This window comes from Meriones unguiculatus, chromosome 19 (assembly GCF_030254825.1).
Source record: "Meriones unguiculatus strain TT.TT164.6M chromosome 19, Bangor_MerUng_6.1, whole genome shotgun sequence".
Classification (NCBI taxonomy): Eukaryota; Metazoa; Chordata; class Mammalia; order Rodentia; family Muridae; genus Meriones; species Meriones unguiculatus.
The window spans coordinates 46441183-46463582 of record NC_083366.1 but is presented as its reverse complement, the minus strand read 5'-3'; the positions used below and the strand labels follow the sequence as shown (position 1 = coordinate 46463582).

Below are 22400 nucleotides of genomic sequence, written 5' to 3'. Positions count from 1 at the left end.
TATTTACTTTATATGTGTGTAGGTGGGAAGGGGAAAAGCAAAGCATAGTGTTAGATTGTGCAGGGATGGCCAGCCTGTGCTCTGGCCTTAGTGATGCCATTTAATCTTCCCGAACCGCAGGTTATTCATAAGTAAGATGAATGGGGGTGAGCTCCAGTGCTCTCTGACTCTTCATGGATTCATTTATTTGTTAGATATGCATCACATGCCTGTTATGCTGTGTATTCAACCAAGGAGACAGATATGGTCTCAACCTTTGAAGAACACTTCCATTTTTCCTTTCTGTCCACCTGCCCTTCTCCCTGTTAGCTTATTTGGTAGATAATGAGGAAATGTGAAGTGATTAATTACAAATATAGGGACTCTGTTTTTATGTACAAAATGGATTGACTTTTTTTTTTGTGAGTGAGCACAAATACTCTATAAAAACAATAGCCTATATTTGATTTAATGTTATTAAATGTTACCTGGTAGTGGTAAATTAATTAGGCGTTTTTTTAAAGTGAGAAGATGAAAGACTTAGCTGTTTAAATTTGGTGTAGTGTATATAAAACAGGAAATGGATTTATTGAAGACATTGAAAAGTAACTTTAAAAAAGCATGGGAACTGTGTAGTTATCCATACAATTCTGGATGCTGAAGGTCAGAAATAATTTTGTTTTTTGAAAAAAAAAATCATCTTTGGTATAAGTCAGGCCTCCTATTTTGAACTTTATTCTTTTATTCTGGAGAACTGAAACTTATTATATTACAAATGGGAAAATTAATTTGAATGGAGTTAATAAAAATGAAAAGAGTAAAATATTACTTAATTGAGAAATAGACGAAGGTCTCCAAAATGAGAACAAATTTCTTACTTGACCTCAAGGTCTAAAAAGAAGGTTGAGTTTGTACAGATTGGTTCAAGAGCATTTAACTGTGTTTGCAGCAGCCAGGTTAGCATTGAACAATTTAATTCTCTGACTTCTCCCATGATACTGATGAAAGCAACTAAATTTATTGGTTATTAGGTGGCAAGAGTAAGTTCAATTTTCTCTATACTTGTGACAATTAGAGGTTGGTTCTAGCATAGCTAATGCTCAAGTTTCAAGGCTACCTCCATTTGAGAGCTGTTTTGGGGAGATAACCTTGTACCACATACATTTTAATGAGTGCATTACTTTTACCACCTGCTGAAGCTGACTTGGAGTGACTACTGACCTGAAGTGAATGCCTGTGTTCAATATTAATATGGCATGTCTGAATCCAGACAGCAATCTTTCATTTTGACATGCACATAGTCAAAGTAAATTAATGTTTAAAACCTGAACACTCTTAAGTTCAGCCAGTGTGTGCGTTCCATAATAATCCTTCAGACGCAGTTTTCATAAAAATGCTGAGTGCTTTCTTATACTTTATTTATCATACACACGGGACCGCACTGCTGCATTTGTAACAAGATTCATCCAGTCTTTTTTTTGTGATTCACGTTTTGCTTTGGCTAACAAAATTAATTTTCTTGTTTTTGGATTTATTCTTTGCATATTTTTATAAAGTCATGTGCTCTGTAAGACAGCCACATTTCAGTTGTGTTATGGTACTTCCATAATGTATTCCTGTTTATATCATAGTCTTTGGGAAATAAAGTGGTGATAAAGATGGAAAATGCCAACTCCATGGGGTCTAGAGCAGGTGTATATCTGTGCAGGGAGGGTTTTGCTGAGAGGACTTTCCTTCCGTGCATGCATTTTGTTTTTGCTTTTATTAGTTAAAAACCATCCATGGCAGATGTAGTAATAGGGAAATCATATTAACATTTAAGTATTAAATTATCGTGTAGCCAGAGCCTCCTCCTAATATGACAGTTAGTAAGTTTGGGATCCTAAGGACCACATTGCATAACACATTGTTACATGTTTTCTGTTTGCCTCCTTTTTTTATTTAAAGTGTGTTAGGGTTGCTTTTTTCATGTTGAAAATTTCCATTATGGATTTCATTGTTACCATTTTATCTTTCAGTTCTGTGGTTGATATTTATATATTAACATATCAATATGTAGGCTGTATCAGATATTAAACTGATAAAACAGATACTACACTTGATCGTAGCCAAAAGGCCAAGAAGCGATATATTTTAGTAAATTAATCGCCAATTAAAAAAAGAAAATTATATATATATATGTATATATATATATATATATATATATAGTCAGTGGCCGTAATGAGAATTTTGTGATTGGGGCTGTATTAAACACCAGTTTTCATAACACCTTTGAATTTTAATTTCAATAAAAACTAATGTTATATTGTTAGGAAACATATTTCAGCTAGAAAGTTTTTCATGCTACCAAATGATGACAGATGGAAGTGAACCTAGTATGTATGGTTCGAAGAAAATATGCTGCTTTTATTTCAATTTATATCAATACGATGACTTGGACATTGTCTTAGTGTTATACTGAACGCCATAGTTTTGCTCTGAAAACCAAAATTGGATTTTGACTATGTTTGACAGAATTTGTATTCAGAAATAAATTCACTATTTTATTTAGCATAGAGAACATCAAATAACAACTGATAGATTATATTTAATGCACTTATCCTGTTATGAATATTGGATATGCCTAACATCAAGAAAAATATGTGCTTTTCCCATGGTACAGTGGCTTAGATTGGATTTGAAAACCCTGTGCAGAGAACACCTATTGTTTCTTCTGAATGTTGTATGCCCCACAGAGGTAACCTCTGACCCAGCACTCTTCCAGTAGTAATGGATTTGCACTGATTGGCGCACAGTCTCCCACTAGCTCCTGCGTTCAGTTCTCATGTGTAATAGCTGCCTAGCACAATCAAACATCTGCTTTGTGGCTGTAGAAGGCAGCGTGACAAGCTGGCTCGAACCGGTTCCTGTTTGTAACCCTGACATTGTGACATTGTGCTTTTACTCCTGAATTAGTGAGCTGTGTGTGGATAAAATTTGCCCACATGTCGGGTTTCATAGAACATTGTATTAGCTTGGATTAGCTGGAGGATCAGCATTGAACAGCACCTCTTTCCTACTTAGAGACTTGGCAAATAATTTCCAACAAAAAGTGAACATGTAAGAGATGCTGTGATTGGCTCTCCTACCAGTCTGATTCCAGTCTGCTTTGATAATCTTTCCAGGGAAAAGCTCAGTCATATTTGCCCCTTAGACAGTAAGAGGAAGTAATTCTAGTTGAGGTGGTATAGAATCCTCAGAAGTTGGGCCATTTTGATAGAAGCTATCCCTATGCCTTTATACAGACAGGACAGGGCAGACATCTTTAGTATAAAGTGCTTCACAGCTGATGGTGATACTCACTTCTTGCAGCCTCAAGCACTGACATCACAGGACTGGTTACTCAGAGCAGAATATGTGCATGATTACGTATAATCAAGGTTAATGTTTATCAAGGGTCGCTATGTTTTTGCTATGGTCTGACAGTCATGACCTACATTAAAAGAGCCCTGTGGGTCTGTCTAGTATATTTTTTCTTGATGTCTGGGTGGTTTATTTCAGATGCTTGTCAGTTTTGTTATAGATTATCATTTGGGGCCCTTGCTGGGTTTTTAGGTGTGCCATGCACAGTGAGTGCTCTTTGCTAGCCCATCGTCATGAGGGAGCTCCTGTTTTATGATGTCTAAACAGGCTTTCATCTAGAAGGGTGTGCAGTTTGGGGACATTTCCCACTTGGTGCTGCGTTACATTCAGTTGGTGGGTTATGTGTGAGTAGAGTAGACTCCAGCTTTTTAACCCAGGTTCCAGATTTGGCTCAGTCAGCTCTTTTTTTAGTGAGCTCTTCCTGGGAAAGCAGTTTGGGAATTTCAATTCAAGTACTTTTTTTTTTTTTTTAAAGAAAAATCCAGATGAGTAGCTTACTTCATAGTATAACAACCAAACAGATTCTATAAGATAGAAATTTGCAAACATTTCTCTTTTTGCTGGTACCAGGGGAATGGAGGGTAATGTTTTTAAAAAGTGTCATTTTGAACATTTTGGTACCACAGAAGCAAAACTCAATGGCTGTTAAAACTGGGATTTTTTTTTTTAAGTTATATTTAATTTTGGCCATATCTGTCTTAGTAGTTTTAAGGATAAACAGTTCAAACAGTAAGGCAAAAGCAGTTTGTATTTTGTCAGTTTTCAACTTTAGATATCAGTAAATCATTGCTATAGCCTTCTTTATCTTTTGTTTGCACAAAAAACCTGTTAGAATTATGTCTGGGGGACCATCTGCTGTGGTTCCCAGTCTTGTCAGTGTGATAAGGGATAAGCTGTATAAACAGGGCACCACAAAAAGGAGAAAAAAAAAAAAAAAGGAAAAGGAAAAAGCTTGCTTTTCGGAGTGGGAGAAAGTGTAAGGCAGTTTTAATTTTATAACATAGCCACTGAAAGTCAGGATGGGGGCTGTGATGTATTTATTTAGAAACCACAAGACCAAGACAGTGTGTGGTTTATCTTCCCGTGAAGTTAATACTGTCTTTCTTTTTGATTATAGTAGTCCTGCTCTGGAAGCTGAAGCTTTTAGAAGTTCTCCAAGAACACTTCAGCATAGCTCTTGACATTGTGATATTTTCCAGATTGTCTTCTTAGGTTTTGGATTTTTTTTTCTCCCCTAGCCATTAATTTTTCTCTCAGTTGAATCTTCAGAAATCATCCTTTCCTTTTTTCATTTGCAATGAGGTCACGGTGCTTCATGAGGAGCAAGCCAGTCATTTCCATGGCAACAGGCTCTATCAAAACATCACAAGTCTGTCTTGCCCCTTACCTCTAAACTTAAGTGCCAGGAGGAGCAGGCAGCTCGTAGCTGTTCATATGTTAGAGCTACAGGGCCAGGGAGAGGAAAATCAGTTTTAAAAAAGTTTGACATCGAATGTACTTTAAATCGTTTAGCTGTGGATGAGTGTGTAAGGGACTTATTTTACACGAAGCTCCTTCAGTAGAGCAAACATTGGTTTCTAATATCACTTGGTATCTATGAGACTAGTAAAAGAAAAATATGTGTGTTACAGTGTAAACATGTCACGCTGGGGCTGTGAGAAACCCACTGAAGTTTTCGTGCTCTGCTCCGTGTGGTCATTCTGTACTAATGTAACAAAATTTTGTTGATGGAATGGTGACACTTTGAACTTTGAAATGAGCCCTGGAGCCTTTTCAGGCTCTTTCTCCTTTTTTTATCCGGTGGTGCTAGTGAGGTGCTGTGAGTTTGTGCTTACAGCCTGGGAGAGCAGCCTGTGTTTGCCGTGCTCATTGATTGTAAGGCATTATGAAGTATAACACAGTCCTTCTTTCTTGTGATACTGCGGAATGAACCCAGGCCTGCTAGGCACACTCTTCATCGCTAAGCGGCATCCCCAGTTCTTAAAATCTTTTTGTTTCTTGTATTTCTAAAAATCAGAATTTACTGAACAAAATAGATTCATAAACTATGTCAGTTTCATTGGTTACAATTTGCTAAGAGGTCCCAATTACTTTTGATTGCTGGCCATCAGCAGATACAAGTTCTTTTACTCTGATCTTATTTACTAGTATTAACTCTCAAATCACACATTTCACAGTACACAGTAAAGAGTGTGTATGTTACAGAACGACTACAAAAAGGTTAAAGAGGTCAAAGTTGAAGGCCTTCACAGGCCTTACTGGAGGCAGGGGCAGCGGACTGGCACAGCTTCAGAGGGAGTCACTGTAAGAGCTATAAGATATTAATGAGCCCAGTTAAAGCCAGCATGAGTTTATGAGATTTTAGGGTGAGTTTCTTTTTTTTTTTTTTTTTGAGGGTCTCATTGTATAGCTTAGGGTCCTTTAGCCCTCAGCCTTCTTCAGCCTCCTGAGTGATGGAATTGCCGGCCTCTCCCACTGTGTCTGCATCAGTTGTTATTTTATTAACATGAAACATTTTCAGTATTTCATCGTACTAGTTCTCCGATAGCTTTTGTTTCTGCTCTTGCATTTCTAGGTGGTGCCTTTCAGCCCTTCCAGCTTATGCACTCTGTGCCATTCCTTATCTGATGCTCCTGAGCTTTGCTCACCTGACTGCTTCTACCTTGGGTTAAGCCATGCTGGAGGCAGGAGCTTACTTTTTCTGTGTGTGCCTGCCGCATTGAGGAGCAAATGTCCAGTGAATGCCTGTGGAGAGTGATGGCCAGCAGGCCTGTAGTCAGCTGTTTCTAGGCTATTTTTTTTTTTTTTTTTTGGGAAATGCATGTTACTTTTTTCTTGTTGGTGTATAAATGAAGGTGAAATAAGTTCTACATACCCATTTTGTAACTATTACAATTAATTTAGAACAAGGTTTTTGAGACAAGGTCCTGATATTTAGCCTTGGCTGGCCTGTTGTACACTATGTAGCCTAGTTTGGCCTTTTGCTAGCACTAGTCCTCCTGCCTCAGCCTCCTGAGCATTGCAGTTAGAAGTGTGAGTCCCCACACCTGGCTCTTTTTACTTTCATAGTGTATTTTAGTGTTGCGGAGGGCCATCCTCTCAAGCTGTTCAGACCTCACACTGCTGTCATAAGATGATGTTCCTGTGTCTCTCTCTTCATTTCTCTTCAGTTGTCACAAGCTAATGCTGTCACTTCTTCAGCTGTCTGTGTGGGAAGGAAGCTAGAGGGGCGGTGGAAAGAGGCTTTAAAATCTATGGACACCATCAAATTAAGACTTTTATTATGAAATATTTCCTAGAGAAAAGTGTTAAAAAATAAGATACAGAGTATATTCTGTCTACTCAGAATTAGAAACAAAACATTCTCCATGTGCCAAAGCCCTCTATGTGTGAGTGTGCATGGCAGCACATTTTTCATTCTTTCTGCCTTCTAGAAAGGCTTCTGCCTTCAAAGTGAATCCTCCCCTGCTCTCTGTTTCGCAGCATTACCCCAGGCCTGTGTGTACTATTGAACCTGCCAGTGTGTATCAGTGTGTTACAGCCATCTGTTCAGTTGTCTGCCACCTCCATGAGACTGAACTTGGGCTTTGTGCTCTTAGCTTGCCACATAATGGCCAGAATGGAATAGGTGCTGTTGTGTGAAGGAGTGAATGAAAGAGTAGGTGTAATTCTTTTCCAACAAACGCCCTCCTGACATGGGATTCTATTTAGCAAAACTGTTTCCTTGTCTAGCCCATAGTTACAGGGCCTTGCTGCTCTGATTTGAGCAAATTGAATTAGACATAGAGTCCCGTAGAACAGGTGCATTTACAAACCTCTGTGCACAGCTGCTTGGCTGTTTAATAAAGCCCTTGCTGTTTTGATTGGGTATTCAGCGTCTTTCTATAAACATTAGTATCATGGTCTAAGCAGCACTGCTGGCTGGAGCAGATGAGGGGAAGAGGGGGCTGGTGGTCCTGACTATGACTGCTAGAATGATGCAAAGCCATGGGAGTAGAAGGGGAGAAGTTTCATCTGCAGCTGTAGATAGAATGAGGACAGATGCAAATATTTGCCCTTCCTAGACCCCAAGTTCTAAGCCTTTAACTCAGAACTTCTCATTTGTTCTTATTTCCTTCCCCAAGTTGCTAAGTGTTTAGTATTTCCACTCTTTTTTTTGTAAAGTCTTTAAAAACTTTTTTTCTTCACAATTTATTCATTCTATATCGTCATTGAGGCCCCCTCCCTCAACTCCCCCAGTTTTACTTTCCCTCCCTCTTCCCCTCAACCCCTTTCTGTTTCCACTCTTAATTTGTAGAAGTAACATTCTATTGCCTTTGCTTTCCTAGTTTTTGAAAGTTTAGCTAAAATGATATCAAACAAAAAAATGAACACATTTCCAAAAATTTTTTTGGTATTTATATTGTATGCGTGTGCAAATGTGTTGCATGCATATGCATGCCATGGCATTTGTGTGTGGAAGTCAGAGGAGTCAATTCTCTCCTTTTACCATGTCAGTCCCAGAGATTGGATTTGGGTCGTCAGGCTTGATGGCAGGCACCTTACCCACTGAGCCAGCTCATTGGCCCCCTTAAAATGATTGGTATTTATTTGTTGACATTTGAGACAAAGTCTTGCTGTGAGGCCCACACTGTCCTGGTATATACTATGTAGCTATAGCTGCCTCTCCTGCCTCTGTGTCCTGGGTGCTGTTGTTGTATCTCTTAACACTTTAAATGCCTATTTAGGGAGTTGTTCTGTTTTATAGGTCCATGTTAGTATCACTCCATAGAAGATGGGAAACATTTCCATATTCTAGAAAATTTTGTCACAGACGTATTTCTTTCTAGTTCAGAATGGGGAGAGAGTAAAAGCAGACAGGTGGGTATAACCTTCAGCCTGTGTCTTTCCACCTCAAGTTAATGTAGTTAGAAAAATCCCTCATTGCATACCCACAGGCCAACCTAATCTAACAGTTTGAGAGTCCTCCCCAGTGATTATAGATTTTTGTCAAGTTGACAGTTAGAAGTAGCCATCACATTTTGTGGTTGAGGATGATTGTTGTTTGAATTAATATCAGCTTACATTCATGGCTATCGGCTCCAGACTGTGCTTGAAAATTACTTGTGTACTTAGTCCCCAGCAGACCAGTAGTCTTGACGTACAGTGACAGTCTTAGTGTTTGCCAAGAGGAATCCTGTGCTGTCCCATTCTGATTCTTTTCCTGTGCACTGAGCACTGGGTGTTGCTGAGCCTAAGTCCTAAGCCAGGAGAAGTACCAGGGTAGGGGTGGGGTGGGGAGAAAGCTCCGTCTAGATTCTGCCTCAAGGCTGTAAGGAAGTGAGACGGTGGTAGCTTTTCAGGGTGCTTACAGTCAGGGCTCTTCTGTGAAGATTCCTGTCAGCATTAATTAAAAAAAGTCTTATTTACATGTATGTTTGTATGCATGCATGTATGGTGTGTGTGTAGGCACCCTTGGAGGTCAGAAGAAGGTATCAGAGCTTTTGTAGCTGGAATCATAGGTGGTTGTGAGCTGCCTTGATGTAGATTGCTGGGGACTCAAATTCAGGTCCTTTGGGAGAGCGAGTGCTTTTAACTACTGAGCCATCCTCTCCCTCAACAACCCCCAGTTTTGAATCATGTATATATATTTTTTACTTTGGTGGCCTTTATTTAATAGCTTAGTCAATGACATCACTGCTTTGCATATGTTAATTTTCAAAACTCTGAGAACTGGGAAAATTTTATTTTTTCATTTCACTTTTTACATGTGAAAGGACTGGATCAAAGACACAGAGATAGTAAACATGCAGCTGTGATTGTAGCCTGGACAGTGGTTTTCTGCTTGTGGTGTTCATCATGATGTATGCCTATATCTGCTCCAATACCTAACCTACTCCTTGACCCGGGAGATGGGGCTAGTAGAAATTTACAATATCAAGCAGACTTAGAGATTAGAAATTCTTTATAATATGTGTATTCCTTACAAAACATGTCTTAGAATGGTATAGTTTCTCTTTGCAAGCGGGAGCAGGATATTTAGGAAGGGTGGTTTTCAGTTTGTACTCTCTAGGCCCAAGAGTCAATATGAGTACTTTAACAAATTTTAACAAACTAGTTATTAAGCAGTTTTTGGTGCTATTTCAAGATGTGCTTGGTGCTTCTTAGGTTCATGACAGGAGTCCTTGGGAGGAGTCTACAGAATACATATATATGTGAATTATCTGATGGCTGCTCATGGTTTCCTTGTATGTGAAAGGATTGGGCATACCCACAGTAGGTCCTTGACATTTATGAATTTGATATGTGGGCTTTCAGAGTACTTACAAACCTATGATATTTAGTTGTTTGCCATGAGAGTGGTACTAGTTTCACAGAGAAATAGAATATATGGGAATTAGATAACAATGGTGCATGCAGGAATGGGCTGTCCAAGACTATAATAGTCTGCCCATTTGGCATTTTAGAGAGGAAGAACTTCCAGCAGCAGAACTTTATGCAGACTTTATTGGGGTAAAAAGAAATCCTTTTATTTAGTTCTGTAAACTGGACTTTACCTTGGACCATAAGCTTGTTGGCTGGCCAGCCTGCAGAGAAAGTCCATAAGGAGTTTACCCTATGAGTTTTTCTTTTCTGCTCATCACTTGTGTTACCCTTCCTTACAACAAGTGTAGCTACTTTGACCTGATTCTTCATTGTCCTGTTTCTGTTTCCTTTCACCTTATTAGAAGATTTTGATCTCCGAGTCAGAAAACAATGTTTATCATATTGATGTTTGTAGTATCATGAATGTCTATAACTTGCAGTTTTAGTGCAAGAGTAGAAGTCTGATGTGTTATTAACATTGAATTGCCCTCAGCACACACTGATGTGTATCTGCAATGCATGTGTCTGTGATTCATGTTTGAAGATTAAAGCCTTTGTATGATGTGGAAAGATGGACGACAGTCAGTATTTGCATGATAATCTGCTGAACAAAAACACATAGTATAGTGGAGAAAGGGTATCTCCGGGGGTCAGCCCTTGACTGCTGTGGGGGTTCATGGATTAGAGTGGAGATGCTAAGGGTTGGAGTGGTGTGAGCAGTCCCGTTACGTGGATATAACAGGCGTTGGACTTGTTCTTGGAAGCTCCCTCCCAATTTGTTGGAGCTCAATGCTGCAAGAAATGACTTTTTAAAATAATTTTGGCTACTTACGATTTTTTGCTTTTATTTGTATTTTGTACATTTTCATGTGCATGATGTATGTATGCACACATGTGCCATAGCATGTGTGTGGAGGTCAGGGAACAACTTGTGGGAGCTGCTTCTCTCCTCCCATGCGTGGGATCTGAGGCCGGGATTCAGCCGTCAGGCACAGTGGTGAGCACTTCACCCATTGTGCTACCTCCTCAGCCACCTACCATGTTTCTGAGATCAAAGATATTTTTTATCATTATGAATTCATCATGATGAATTTATCAGATTTAGTAAGCATAGTCTATTGAAAAGCTTTTAGAGTTAAGATAAGTTTGATCTTTATGAATACATCAAAAGCTTGAGTATAGGATTTGAATTTGCCTCTTTAATGATTATCAGAAATCTAAGCAATGGAAACACTAGTGATGTTGGCAATAGTCTGCTCCCTTTCCCTCCCCCTACTTTTTTTTTTTTTTTTTTTTTTAATGCAACTATGCCATTCACATTTGGTTTGTTTTTGGAATCCTTACTTTTTGGGTGGGCTCAGGAAATTAAATTACATTGTATGTATTTAGTTCATAATCTCATTCTGTAGACATTTTTTGTAAATAGGATTTTTTTGATATTTGTGAATCTAGGGACCAGAGGGAACCACATAGGTATCAGATCTAACTACAGCAGATAGGGTACTGTATAGAATGTTTAAGGGCAGAGTTCTATTCTAGGAAGATTGGACCTGACTGGTCTGAAGTGAGTATATGGGACAGTTGTGAGAGGTTAGCTAGTGGTAGATAATAATGATTTCGAGTGTGCATGTGTGAATATGTGGGATATGTGCGTGTGTGGTGTGTGTTGTTTGTATGTGAGAGTGTGAGCCCTATGTTGAGGCCAAAGGACAACCTTTTAGTGGCAGTCTCTGCTTGCCCATCCTTTTGAGACAGGGTCTCTTCATGGCCATTGTCCCCCAGGTTAGTTGCCCCGAGCTTCTGGAGACTTCTGTCTCTGCCTTCCGTCTCCCTGAAGGTGTGCTGGGATTACAAGTCTTTGTGTCATATGTGAGGCTTTATGTGAGGTTTGAGGATACGTGCTCAGGTTGTCAAGCTTGTGTGGTAACTGCTTTACTCAGGGAGTCAGGTCCCTAGCCCCATTTTAGTATTTTTAGTAAAATGGACATACTTTCTGTATGTGCAGACAGGAAGCACAGCTCTCCTTCCCAGCAATCAGCAGGACAGTGAGGGGAGAGGCTGGGATGTGGCTGGTGATAGCTGTGGGCTTTCTTTGTGATGCTGAGTGTTCGTAGCTCAGAACTGACTGGTAAGGCCTGCATGGGTTAAGGCTTAAGCCGAGGTCCCTGGGTATTCAGTCTTTCTATCAATGTATTTGTTCAGTACAACTCTTGAATAATTTAAAGTGTGCTAGCTTATTAGTGCTAACAACATAGATGACTACAACAGCCGATTCCTTTGAAGGGCTGTCAATCTAGTGAGGTACATTTTTGCTTAGAGCCATCAGGAGCAATGTCTACACTTTCCTGCAGCAAGTCTACCTGTGTCTGAGTGTCCGTCATGGACTCTGTTGTCCTTTGTCGCATGTGTAACTGGTTTGCTGAGCTGCTGTATAAGGCCAGCTCTACGCTGTGCACTTACCCTCTTGCTTGCTTTGTTGTCTACCTTTCTTTTTTACCGTTCTGTCCTATTTTCAAGCCACCACATTTTCTCCAATGATTCCGGTTTTTACTTCTAATAGCAAAACTTCTAAAAATCTATTGATAACTGTTGTTTCTCCCTCTGTCTTGAGAGTCAGGCCCTATCCAATTCACCAGTGACCTTTTCATGGCCAAGTACAACTGTCAGTTTTTAGTGCTCATGTCTTCCGTTGTCAGCATTTGCTAGAATTGGTTGCTCTTCCCTTCAGGGACTGCTGTCCCCTGTCCTCTGGAGCACAGTTCTCTCTGGCTGTTGGTTCTCTTGTTATTCACTGGCTGTTCCTTCATTCTATACAGGATGATGTCAGGTTCTTCCTCAGTTGATGCTCTTTCCAAGGCTCTTGTCTATACTTCAGTACTTTTCTGTTTTGTGGTGCCTTCCTGCTCTTGTGTCCACCTCCCTGTGCTGACTCCTTCAATGGTACATATTTCCTTTGCTCCCTGGACTCTCTCCCCTTGTATATCATTTGAATCTGGAAGTTTTAGGAATGCTGATTCAGAATTCTTTAACTTTTCCATAGTTTGCTTCTCTAGTCTTAATTAGAGGAACATGGACCCTTTCAATTGCTTGGCCCAAAAGAATTGGAGACAAGAAGAAATTCTCTTGTTTTCGTGTTGCATTACATCTATTCAAACATCCTGCTTGGTCCACACTGAGATACAGATACATTCAGATGCTTACTTTTATTTTATTTTATTTTTTTTAGGTTTTCCCCACTTAAATCACCTCCCATATCCCCTTCTGAATATCAGCTAGATTCTATTCCTGCTTCCCCTCCACAATTGGTTTTCTAAATCAGAGTTAGGAAATGTTTGAGATACTCAGAGGGTTAGAGATGTAGCTAATGCTACACAATCTGCATGAGGTCCTGGCTTCAATCCCTAGCTCAGAGCAGAGGATGGAGAAGTGAAGTTAGATTGCTTTGCTTGGAATGTGTGATGTTGTTTACCAGAACTTTGTACACATGGAAAATTTTTTTTCTTTTGTTTTTGGTGTGGTTAGAGTAGCCTCTAGCCTCACGTGGCTTGGCTAGTGCAATCAAGGAACTGAGTTTTACATCGTATTTAATTTTAATTGAAATGCAGATAGCCGCATGAGTGAAGGGCAAAGTTTTTATCTCTAATCACTAGTAAGTCACCCTGTGTGTTAGTTACTTTTCTAAATAATGAATAAACACCATTGTCAAAGCATCTTATAGAAGAAAGAGTTTTATTTGGGTTTATAGTTCCAGAGGGTCAATGATAACAGAGTGTGGCAGGAGGACCAGGAAGCTAAGAAGTCACATCTTGAACCACAAGCACAAAGCAGAGAGTGAACTAGACATGGCCCAAATCTTTAAATTCTCAAAGCCCAGTTCCCCAGTGACACACTTCCTCTAGCAAGGCCATATCTCCTAAACCTACTCAAACAGGGCCACCAACTGTAGTAAAAATTTCATTCAAACGGTCACACCTTGGTTTCTTACTGCTGTTCTTTGAACATACCAAACATGCACTTGAATTTTTAATTCTCTTGTGTCTGGAATGTTCTCCTTCCCCATTATCTACTTGCTTTGTTCACTCATTTTAAGTTTTTGCTCAAATGTAATTTCTTTAGAGAGGTCTGCTTTGAGATGTTGTGTACAACAGGCCATCATTTCTAATTTCTTTTATTTCTTTTGAATAATGATCATCAACTTGTGCGCCATGTATTGATTTTTTTTTTCCTCCTTGTCGGGTGATACTGCTATGTAAGAATGGTCACCAGCCTACAGGAGACATTTGATAAACATTTATCAATGAATAGAACTGTCCACCAAGGAGATGTGTTGTTGGCTAATGAATAATAACTGGCTGTAGAATAATGGAGGAGGGCTGGGAGGTGTCTCAGTGAGTAACATGCTTGTTTCCAAGCTTGTTGACCCAAGTTTAGATCCCCAGCACCTGTGTAAGGACTGGTATATGCTTGTAATCCAAGTGCATAGGGGGAGAGACAGGAGGCTCCTGGGAGCTTGCTTGTCAGCTAGTCTGGAGGATGAAATGGTAAGTCCTGAACTAGATTGAATAAGAGAGACCCTGACTCAAATAGACGGTGGAAAGGGATAGAAACTCAGCCTTTGGCCTACACATGTGCATGTTTAGGCTCACGTACTTTTACTCATGTACTCACATGCACATAAGCATACAAACTATATTATAGAATTATGGAAGAATCAGTAGTAACTCTATGTCAAGACTTGTGGAGCCTTCATACAATGATACCTTCGTACAGACAGTGATACCTCCACCTGAACAATGATACCTCGGTACAGACAGTGATACCTTCACATGAACAATGATACCTCCGTACAGACAGTGATACCTCTATATGAGCAATGATATCTTCATACGGACAGTGATACCTTCATACAATGGTACCTCCATATGAACATTGATACCTCCATACAGACAGTGATACCTCCCCATGAACAATGATTCCTTCATACAATGATAACTCCATATAGTGATACCTCCATATGAACAGTGATACCTTCATACAGATAATACCTCCAAAAACAATGATATCACCCTATAAGTGATAAACAATGTATATCACTTCTATACAAACACTGATACCTTCTGTCTTAGTTTGGGGTACTGTTGGTGTGATGAAACACCATAACGAAAAGGAAGTTGGGGAGGAAAGGGTTTTTTGGCTTCTGTTTTTACATCCACAGTTTACCACTGCAGGAAGTTAGAGCAGGATCTCAAACAGGGCGGTAACCTGGAGGCAGGAGCTGATGCAGAGGCCATGGAGGGATGTTGCTTACTGATTTGTTTATCATGGCTTCCTCAGCCTGCTTTCTTAAAGCACTCATGACCACAAGCCCAGAAATGGCATCACCCACAATGGTCATGATCCCTAATTAAGAACATACATTACAGCTGGATCTTATGGAAACATTTTCTCAGTTGAGGTTCCCTCCTTTCAGGTAACTCTAGCTTGTGTCAAGATGACATAAAACTAGCCAGCATACTTCCATACAAACAATGATACCTCTATACAGACCATGGTACCTTCATATAAATGATGATACATCTGTATAAACAACAAAGCCTTCAGGAATGAAAGCAAATGTATCTGATTTTAGAAGAAACATTAAAATTACCTCATTATTTTATATGCTTGTTTTAGATATTGCTGATGTTTAGGCAACAAATGTGAATAGATGAGTACTGTTACATGGTAGACAGCTATGTTTGGCCCTTTTATAGATAAGTGAGGGATTGTAGTGGGGGAATTGCTTGCCTAGCATGAGCAAAGCCTACAGTTTTATTACAGCACCATGATCCCTGGGGGGCAGGAGAGAATTCCTTTTGGAATGTCTGCTCATTGATAGGATGGCATTGTGATACCCATTGGAAATAGTGAGTGTAGCTCTAGTTTTTCCTTAATATAAGAAATATTTTATTTTATGTGTGGGTGGTTTGCTTACATGTATGTCTAGGCATCACATACATGTCTGGTGTCAGTAGAGGCTAGAAGAGCATATCAGGTCCCCCTGAACTGGAGTTACAGATAGTTGTGAGCTATTATGTGGGTGCTGGGAATTTAACTAGGGTTCTCTGCTAGAGAAAGTACTCTTAACCACCGTGCTCTCTCTCCAGCCCTAGGTTCAGTTACCAGCATATTAATGTGTAACCATTAAGAGACATGAGTAAGAGAACTGTGTCAGTGTGATTTTATCACAACCTCACTGGTCTATGTCTTTTTCTTAGCAGCTGATTGGCTCCAAGCTGATGTCTATAGGGACTCAATTTTCTTCTTTCTTATCTTACCCTCCTTTCTCATTATGGAAAAGGAAATTGTAGAAAGCTAACTGAGATAATAATACTCATTAGTTGTCCATTAGCTTTTAGACATTAAAAATACAAATTATTGGGGCTGGAGAAATGGCTCATTGGTTAAGAGCACTTGCTGCTCTTCCACAGGGCAAGTTCAGTTCCCAGAACCCAAGTCAGGCATCTCACCTCTGCCTGTAACTCTAGCTCAAGGCTATCTGATTCCCTCTTTTGGTTTCATCAGCACCTGTACACACATAGTACGCCTACCCTCTCATATGCAAGCATAAAATAAATACAAAGAATTGATTGAGCTTTTTGTTGAAAAAGAGATGACCTAATGAGGTTTATATGGCGACCCTGGTCTGCTATGTGAAAGATGCTATAGTGACTTTAATGTCTATTAAAGTCAAGTGGATACTGTTTAAGGCTGCCCTAGTGCCACTACTGAAGCATTTTGTTGTTATTGTTCATTTAGGCATTCTTGGAGTGAGATTTTCAGAAATAATTTTCCTTCCTTGTAGCACCAAAAGTATGTTCTTCAAAGCTGCCTTGCACACCCTGGCCTTGCCCAACAACTCGTCTTTCCTGCTCACTGCCTTTGTTACTCTTATTTCTTTGAGCCCACCTTTGAATTTAAGACTTGTAAAATGATAAACATTTATAAATGTTTGATCTCTGTGTCCATGGAACAGCTTTAAAAATCTTCTTTAATCTCTGAGACGAGACAGGCAAGAGTACGGCATCTTCGATTATAGAATCTCTTTGAAGTTTTCGTTCTATTTCAGTGTTTTCCCTGTAGCACTTCAACTTTCAGTTGTGTATGAGGTAGACTTTTATTATTATTATTATTAAAGTTTCCCCCTCCCTTTTTGCTTAAGTCGATTTGGCAGTCTTTCAAAGGTTCAGAGGAAAATTAATAAAATTACACTTTGAACTTTTCTTATTGTTTTCTAATTCAGCTTCTAAGTTGTGTCACTAGGCACTGAACCCACATCCTTTGAAAGAGCAGCAAGTGCTCTTAACTGTTGAACTATCTCTCCATCTCTCATTATTGCTGTTGTCACTATTATGGTCTTAAGAATGTGCTCTTGTGATTAATAAATCAAGACATCTCCACTTTAATTTAGCAGTTAGCAATTTTTACTCTGTAGGGTTATGTACTTTACTTTGTTTTGTGAGAGGAAAAAATTGAAATCTAGTAATGTTAACCTTTTTTCTTTATTTTAGTATATATAGTTTTATTATACTTTAATGTAGAAAATATATCTTAGAATATTTAGAAATTTTTAGAAATATCAGAAAATGTTTAGAAAATATAGACAAGTACTTTATTTCAGTATAGAAAATAAGAGCAGCATTATAGAGTAATATGAAATACCTATGATTTGAGAATAGATAATACCAAAGAGGCTATTGTGCAAACCTACATGTTTAGGGAGACTGAATACTTTTCTTTGGGATTTTAACATGAATCTTAAGTACTTGTTCCAGACATAAAAGATTCACTACAGAAAAAATGAATCTTGTTTGTTTTTTATTTAAGTAGCTTTGTGAAATTATTAGTGGACTTTTTGATTCCATAGGTATCTACAGCCATGCTTGAGCAAAATTTTTTTCTTTTGCTTATTATAGATTGTGAATATTTAGGCTAGATAGGATCAATCAGAACCATTAAAATGCATTTGCTGTTGTTTCTTGCATATCAATATTGTGTGGTGATGATGTTACAGGGGTCAGAGCGACAGGGCAGACACTTAGGGCTTCCTTCTCTCCTGAACTGTCCTCTTATTTTAATGACCCTGAGCCACAAATTTTAAAAGCAAAGTAGGAAATTGTATCTCTCTCTCTCTCTCTCTCTCTCTCTCTCTCTCTCTCTCTCTCCCTCTCTCTTTTTACTTTAAGAAATTGTATCTTTAAATTCTTATGGATATGATGGGAAGAGTTTCAGAAAGGACTCAAAAGCAATTTGGAATCAAGGAAAAGCTGTGGCCATCCAAATTAGTTGTTTTTTAAAATTTTTTTCTTTATTACTATTATTTATTACAATTTATTCACTTTGTATCCCGGCTGTAGCCCCTTCCCTCATCTCCTCCCAGTCCCACTCTCCCTTCTTCTTCGTTGGCTATGTGCCTCCCATAATCCACCCTCCCCTACTATTTGACCCTATCAGGTCTCATCAGGACTGTCTGGATCCTCTTTCTCTGTGGCCTTCTTAGGCCTCCTCACCAGGGGTAGGTGATCAGAGAGCCGGCCACTGAGTCCAGCAGGGTATCAAAGCAGATGCTGAGACTCATAGCCCATCTTTGGGCAGAGTGCTGGAATCCTTATGGAAGAACGGGGAGATAGACCTGGAGGGGACAGGAGCTCCACAACATAGACCAACAGAGCTAAAAAAATCTGGGCTCAAGTGGTCCTGCAGAGACTGATGAATCAACCAAGGACCATGCGTGGAGAGGACCTAGACCACCTGCTCAGATGTAGCCTATGGGCAGCTCTGTCTCCATAAGGGTCCCCTAGAAAGGAGAACAGGGCCTGTCTCTGACAAGTTAGCTTTTTTAATATCAGAAGCTAGTTTCCCCTTTTCCTAGAAGGCAAAGTTGTTTTCAAGTGGAGACCGCAACTTACTGAGTTTAGGATTGCTCTGAACCTAATACACCACTGACCAAAAGCTAGGTTACTGCCATGTTTGACTAGAGAGCATGCCCCAACATTTACGTTAAGTGTGACATGTGCTATGTGTCTGACACCTAGGGCTAAAATCATTCATTAATTATGTGACCACTGTCATGAGCACAGATACATTTTAAATTTATAAGTGATGGCCTTCTGAGAAAGGACTGTTATGTTTATTAAAATACACAGAATATACTAGAATCGAATGGAACATTTAAAATTGTTAATTTTATCAACTTTAATAATTAATTAGCTTTGTTTTTGTTAGCACTGAGAATGAAGATAATTAAAATACATTTGCTCTGTGCTGTAAGACTGCTGCTCCTGGAAAATGAAGGGAAACACTTATTTTTTTACAGATTTAGGTGTTTCTACTTTTGCTGTTTGGGGGCTCTGTGTATAACAATAGTGCTAATGGAGGCTTTTTATTATAAAGTTATAATTACATAATAGCTTTAATGCCTTTTGATGTGCCAAATTTAATTGAAATCAGTGAACACACAAAGTTCTCCTTTTATTTTTTGTGGCTAATACAAGTACTTTCTGCTGTTGAGCTATGTGGTCACATCATTTTATCATTTCATTCACATTTTTATTGATACAGTGTTTGAAGTAGTTGGTTCTATCACATGAGTTAAAGTACTCAAAATATGAAAAGGTTTACATGGAAAAATGTTTTTTTCTGTCTAAATCTCACGTTTGCTTGACTTACATGTCCTCTCTGCTAGAGACATTTCAGTTGTCCAAATGATGCCGAATTCAAACACATATTTTAGATTTTCTGCTGTTCATTCCACCTTTAAAAACGTAATTCTAAAGACATTAGATGCTTGATAATAAATCTAACATTCCTTAGAACAGAGTCCTCTAGTTTCATACTTGGACATGCATTCATGTGGTTATATTTCTTCTCCTGCCTGTCACTCCCAGTTATTTCAGCTTGGATATATTGTTTGCTTCATCTTGAGAGTAGTGAGTTCCTGGAGAAGACAGACCTGCCCTTTCTGGATCTGTTTCTGATTGACCTATCCTATGCAGACTTACTTACTCATGCAAATACTGGGTGTTTTATCAAAACAGTGCCACCTGTATTATTTACTTGTGTTTCTCAAAAGAGTTTTGTTAAAATTTGCATCAGACTTGGCTCATTTAGTTTTGTGTGTTGTTAGGAGTTCAAATGCTGTGGACATGAAAGATTACTTTATGCACCAAATAAAAAGGTTCTGTGACAGGCAGTGTTCTTAGGGTACCTGTGTCTTAGGTGTTTAAATCTAATTTGCATGTGGAATCTAGACCCTTGATTATTAACCCAACTCCATTTACAGTTGATGATGATTTGCATAAAATTGGTCTTCTTGATAGCTTAAGTTATAGTGAGCAAAATGTTAACTCCTTCTGGAGCATGTGCAGCTGTGATTGACTGCCACATAAAAGGCTAATCTAAGCACATTTGGCTTACTGATCAACCTTTTCCAGAAATTAGCTGTGGTATCCTGTCAGGATATCAGAGAGAGGATATCAGAAAGATGTCTGACAGCTTATCTTTCCTTACTGGAAAAGGGAATAGCAGTTTCATATTCTAGCAGTGGTGCTATCACATTCTCAATACATGGATCTCATCACAGTGGTTGAATCATTTTAGAAGGCTACCACAGCTTGTGATTTGCTTTATAATTATGGAAGAACATGCACTGATTTTAATGCACTTAATAGTAGCTCTTGCTTTACTGGAGGCTTTATGTTTAGCATGATCAATGATTTGCTTCCGTAGGATGGTCCTTTTTGTAGCCGTTTGCATTTGGGTATATGATTTTTCTTTCTTTTTCCTTTTTAACTAAAAATCTTGTGAGTAATTTTGTGTGTCCAGTGGCCTTGGATTTGTAAAGGCAGAAAGAGTGCACATCTTATATTTTATCTTTTTCCATCTGTTGTTAAAGTACTGTTAATGCTGGTAAGCATTTCAGGCCACTGAAGAGGCCTCTGGATTTGAACAGTTTGATTCTGTAGGTGTCATTGAAGTCACCATTGTTTGCAGGACCTTAGGTGGAATAATGTTTTTGCAGTGGTGACCCTTAATTTCTAAAATCTGTTTTCTTTGTGTGTGTATGGTCTCTATGTTTGTCTTTTGGAATAGAGTTTTTAAATATGATGGTAATTAATACCTAAGATTTTATATTTATTTCAAGTAAATCTGAGGATGGTCAGAAATGGAATGAAGACATGCATAGCTCTATCTATGTATTTATCTGTGTATCTATGTATCTATCTGTTCTGTCTGTCATCAATCTATCATCTGTCATCTGTCTATAGATGTTGATAATATATGAAATAAATTATTCTTTAATAATATTCTTTCTAAATTATATATATATATATATATATATATATATATACACACACATATATATATTCTGGAGAGCTTCATTTATGTGTACTTTGAAGAATGACCTTATCCACTTGGCCATTTCTTTCTTCCATATTCCCTGCAACATGTCCTTTTTGAACTTAACAGCATTTATTTTTTATTCTGAAACAGTATTCATTTTTTATCTCATGCTATCAAACACTGTTAATATTTTTAAGCTTGTATTAGATTTATAAAAGACATTTTATATACGTTGTTAGATTTAGGATATACATTATATAGCATGAGTCACACCTGTATAAAACTTAAGATGTTTTCACTCGCATGTTCTGTGTACTGAATGACAGACACTCCTGTTTTCATCTAGATTGATCCCAAATCCCCGGGGGAACTGGCAGTTTTGGTTATATGGCATTGCTAAGTCTTTAGTTTTCCTCCTGTCTTGCTTTCCCTGCAGCCTGTACTTAGGTCAGATTACTGAGAAAATCAGTGTTATTGATGAATGCAGTGCACATGATCATAAAAGCCTTAGTGCCTCAGAGAAGGAGCAGAGACATGTAATTAAATGCAAATGGTGTCAGCTTGTTGAATTTCGAGTTAATGTAGGTTAATCCAATGCTATTGATCAGTTGGGAGTAGCACTGTGTGTGGTCCATCTAGTAAAGATTATAATGATTCTTGATTTTTTTTTTTCTTGTAGGTAAATTAGTTTGAGGGGAACATTTTTATTTCAAAACTAGTGCTTGAGTGTTGGGCATGGTGATGCATTCTTTTAATCACAGCACTTGGGAAGTAGAGACAAGTGGCTCTCTGTGAATTTGAGGACAGCCTAGTTTACATAGTGAGTTCCACACCAGCAAGAGTTAGATAGTGAGACCCTGTTTTGATTTTTTAAAAATATGCTTAAAAATTTAATTTTAAGTTGCATTTGCTTATTATTTATTTATTCTGTGTGTGTCGTGTACATGTGTGGATATTGCACATGCACATAAAAGCCAGAAAACTGTTTATGGGCTTCTGTTCTCTCTTTCTGCCATGTCTATCTGTGGTGTAAAACTCAGGTAGTTAGGCTTCCCAGCATGTACCTTAACCTCTACTAAGCCATTTTGCCAGACTATCCTTGCGTTTTAAGATTTTATTTGTTTTAATGGGTGTTTTGCCTTTGTGTATGTCTGTGTACTATGTGTGTGCAGTGCCAACAGAGGTTTTGAATTTTCTGAAATTGAAGTTATAGATGGTTTTTGCCATCACATGGCCACTGGGAACTAAACTCAGGTCACTGGGAAGAGGAGCCAGTGTTCTTATCTGCTGAA

At 38.6% G+C, this 22400-nt stretch overlaps 1 protein-coding gene and 1 pseudogene across 9 annotated transcripts in view; one reads left to right on the top strand and one right to left on the bottom strand.

Moving 5' to 3' along the window:
- The window catches only part of Cdkal1 (CDK5 regulatory subunit associated protein 1 like 1), a 549424-nt gene that overhangs the window by 28141 nt on the left and 498883 nt on the right, over positions 1-22400 (top strand). The gene's annotated exons all lie outside the window — the stretch shown is intronic.
- Positions 2001-2107, bottom strand: LOC132649409 (U2 spliceosomal RNA; annotated as a pseudogene).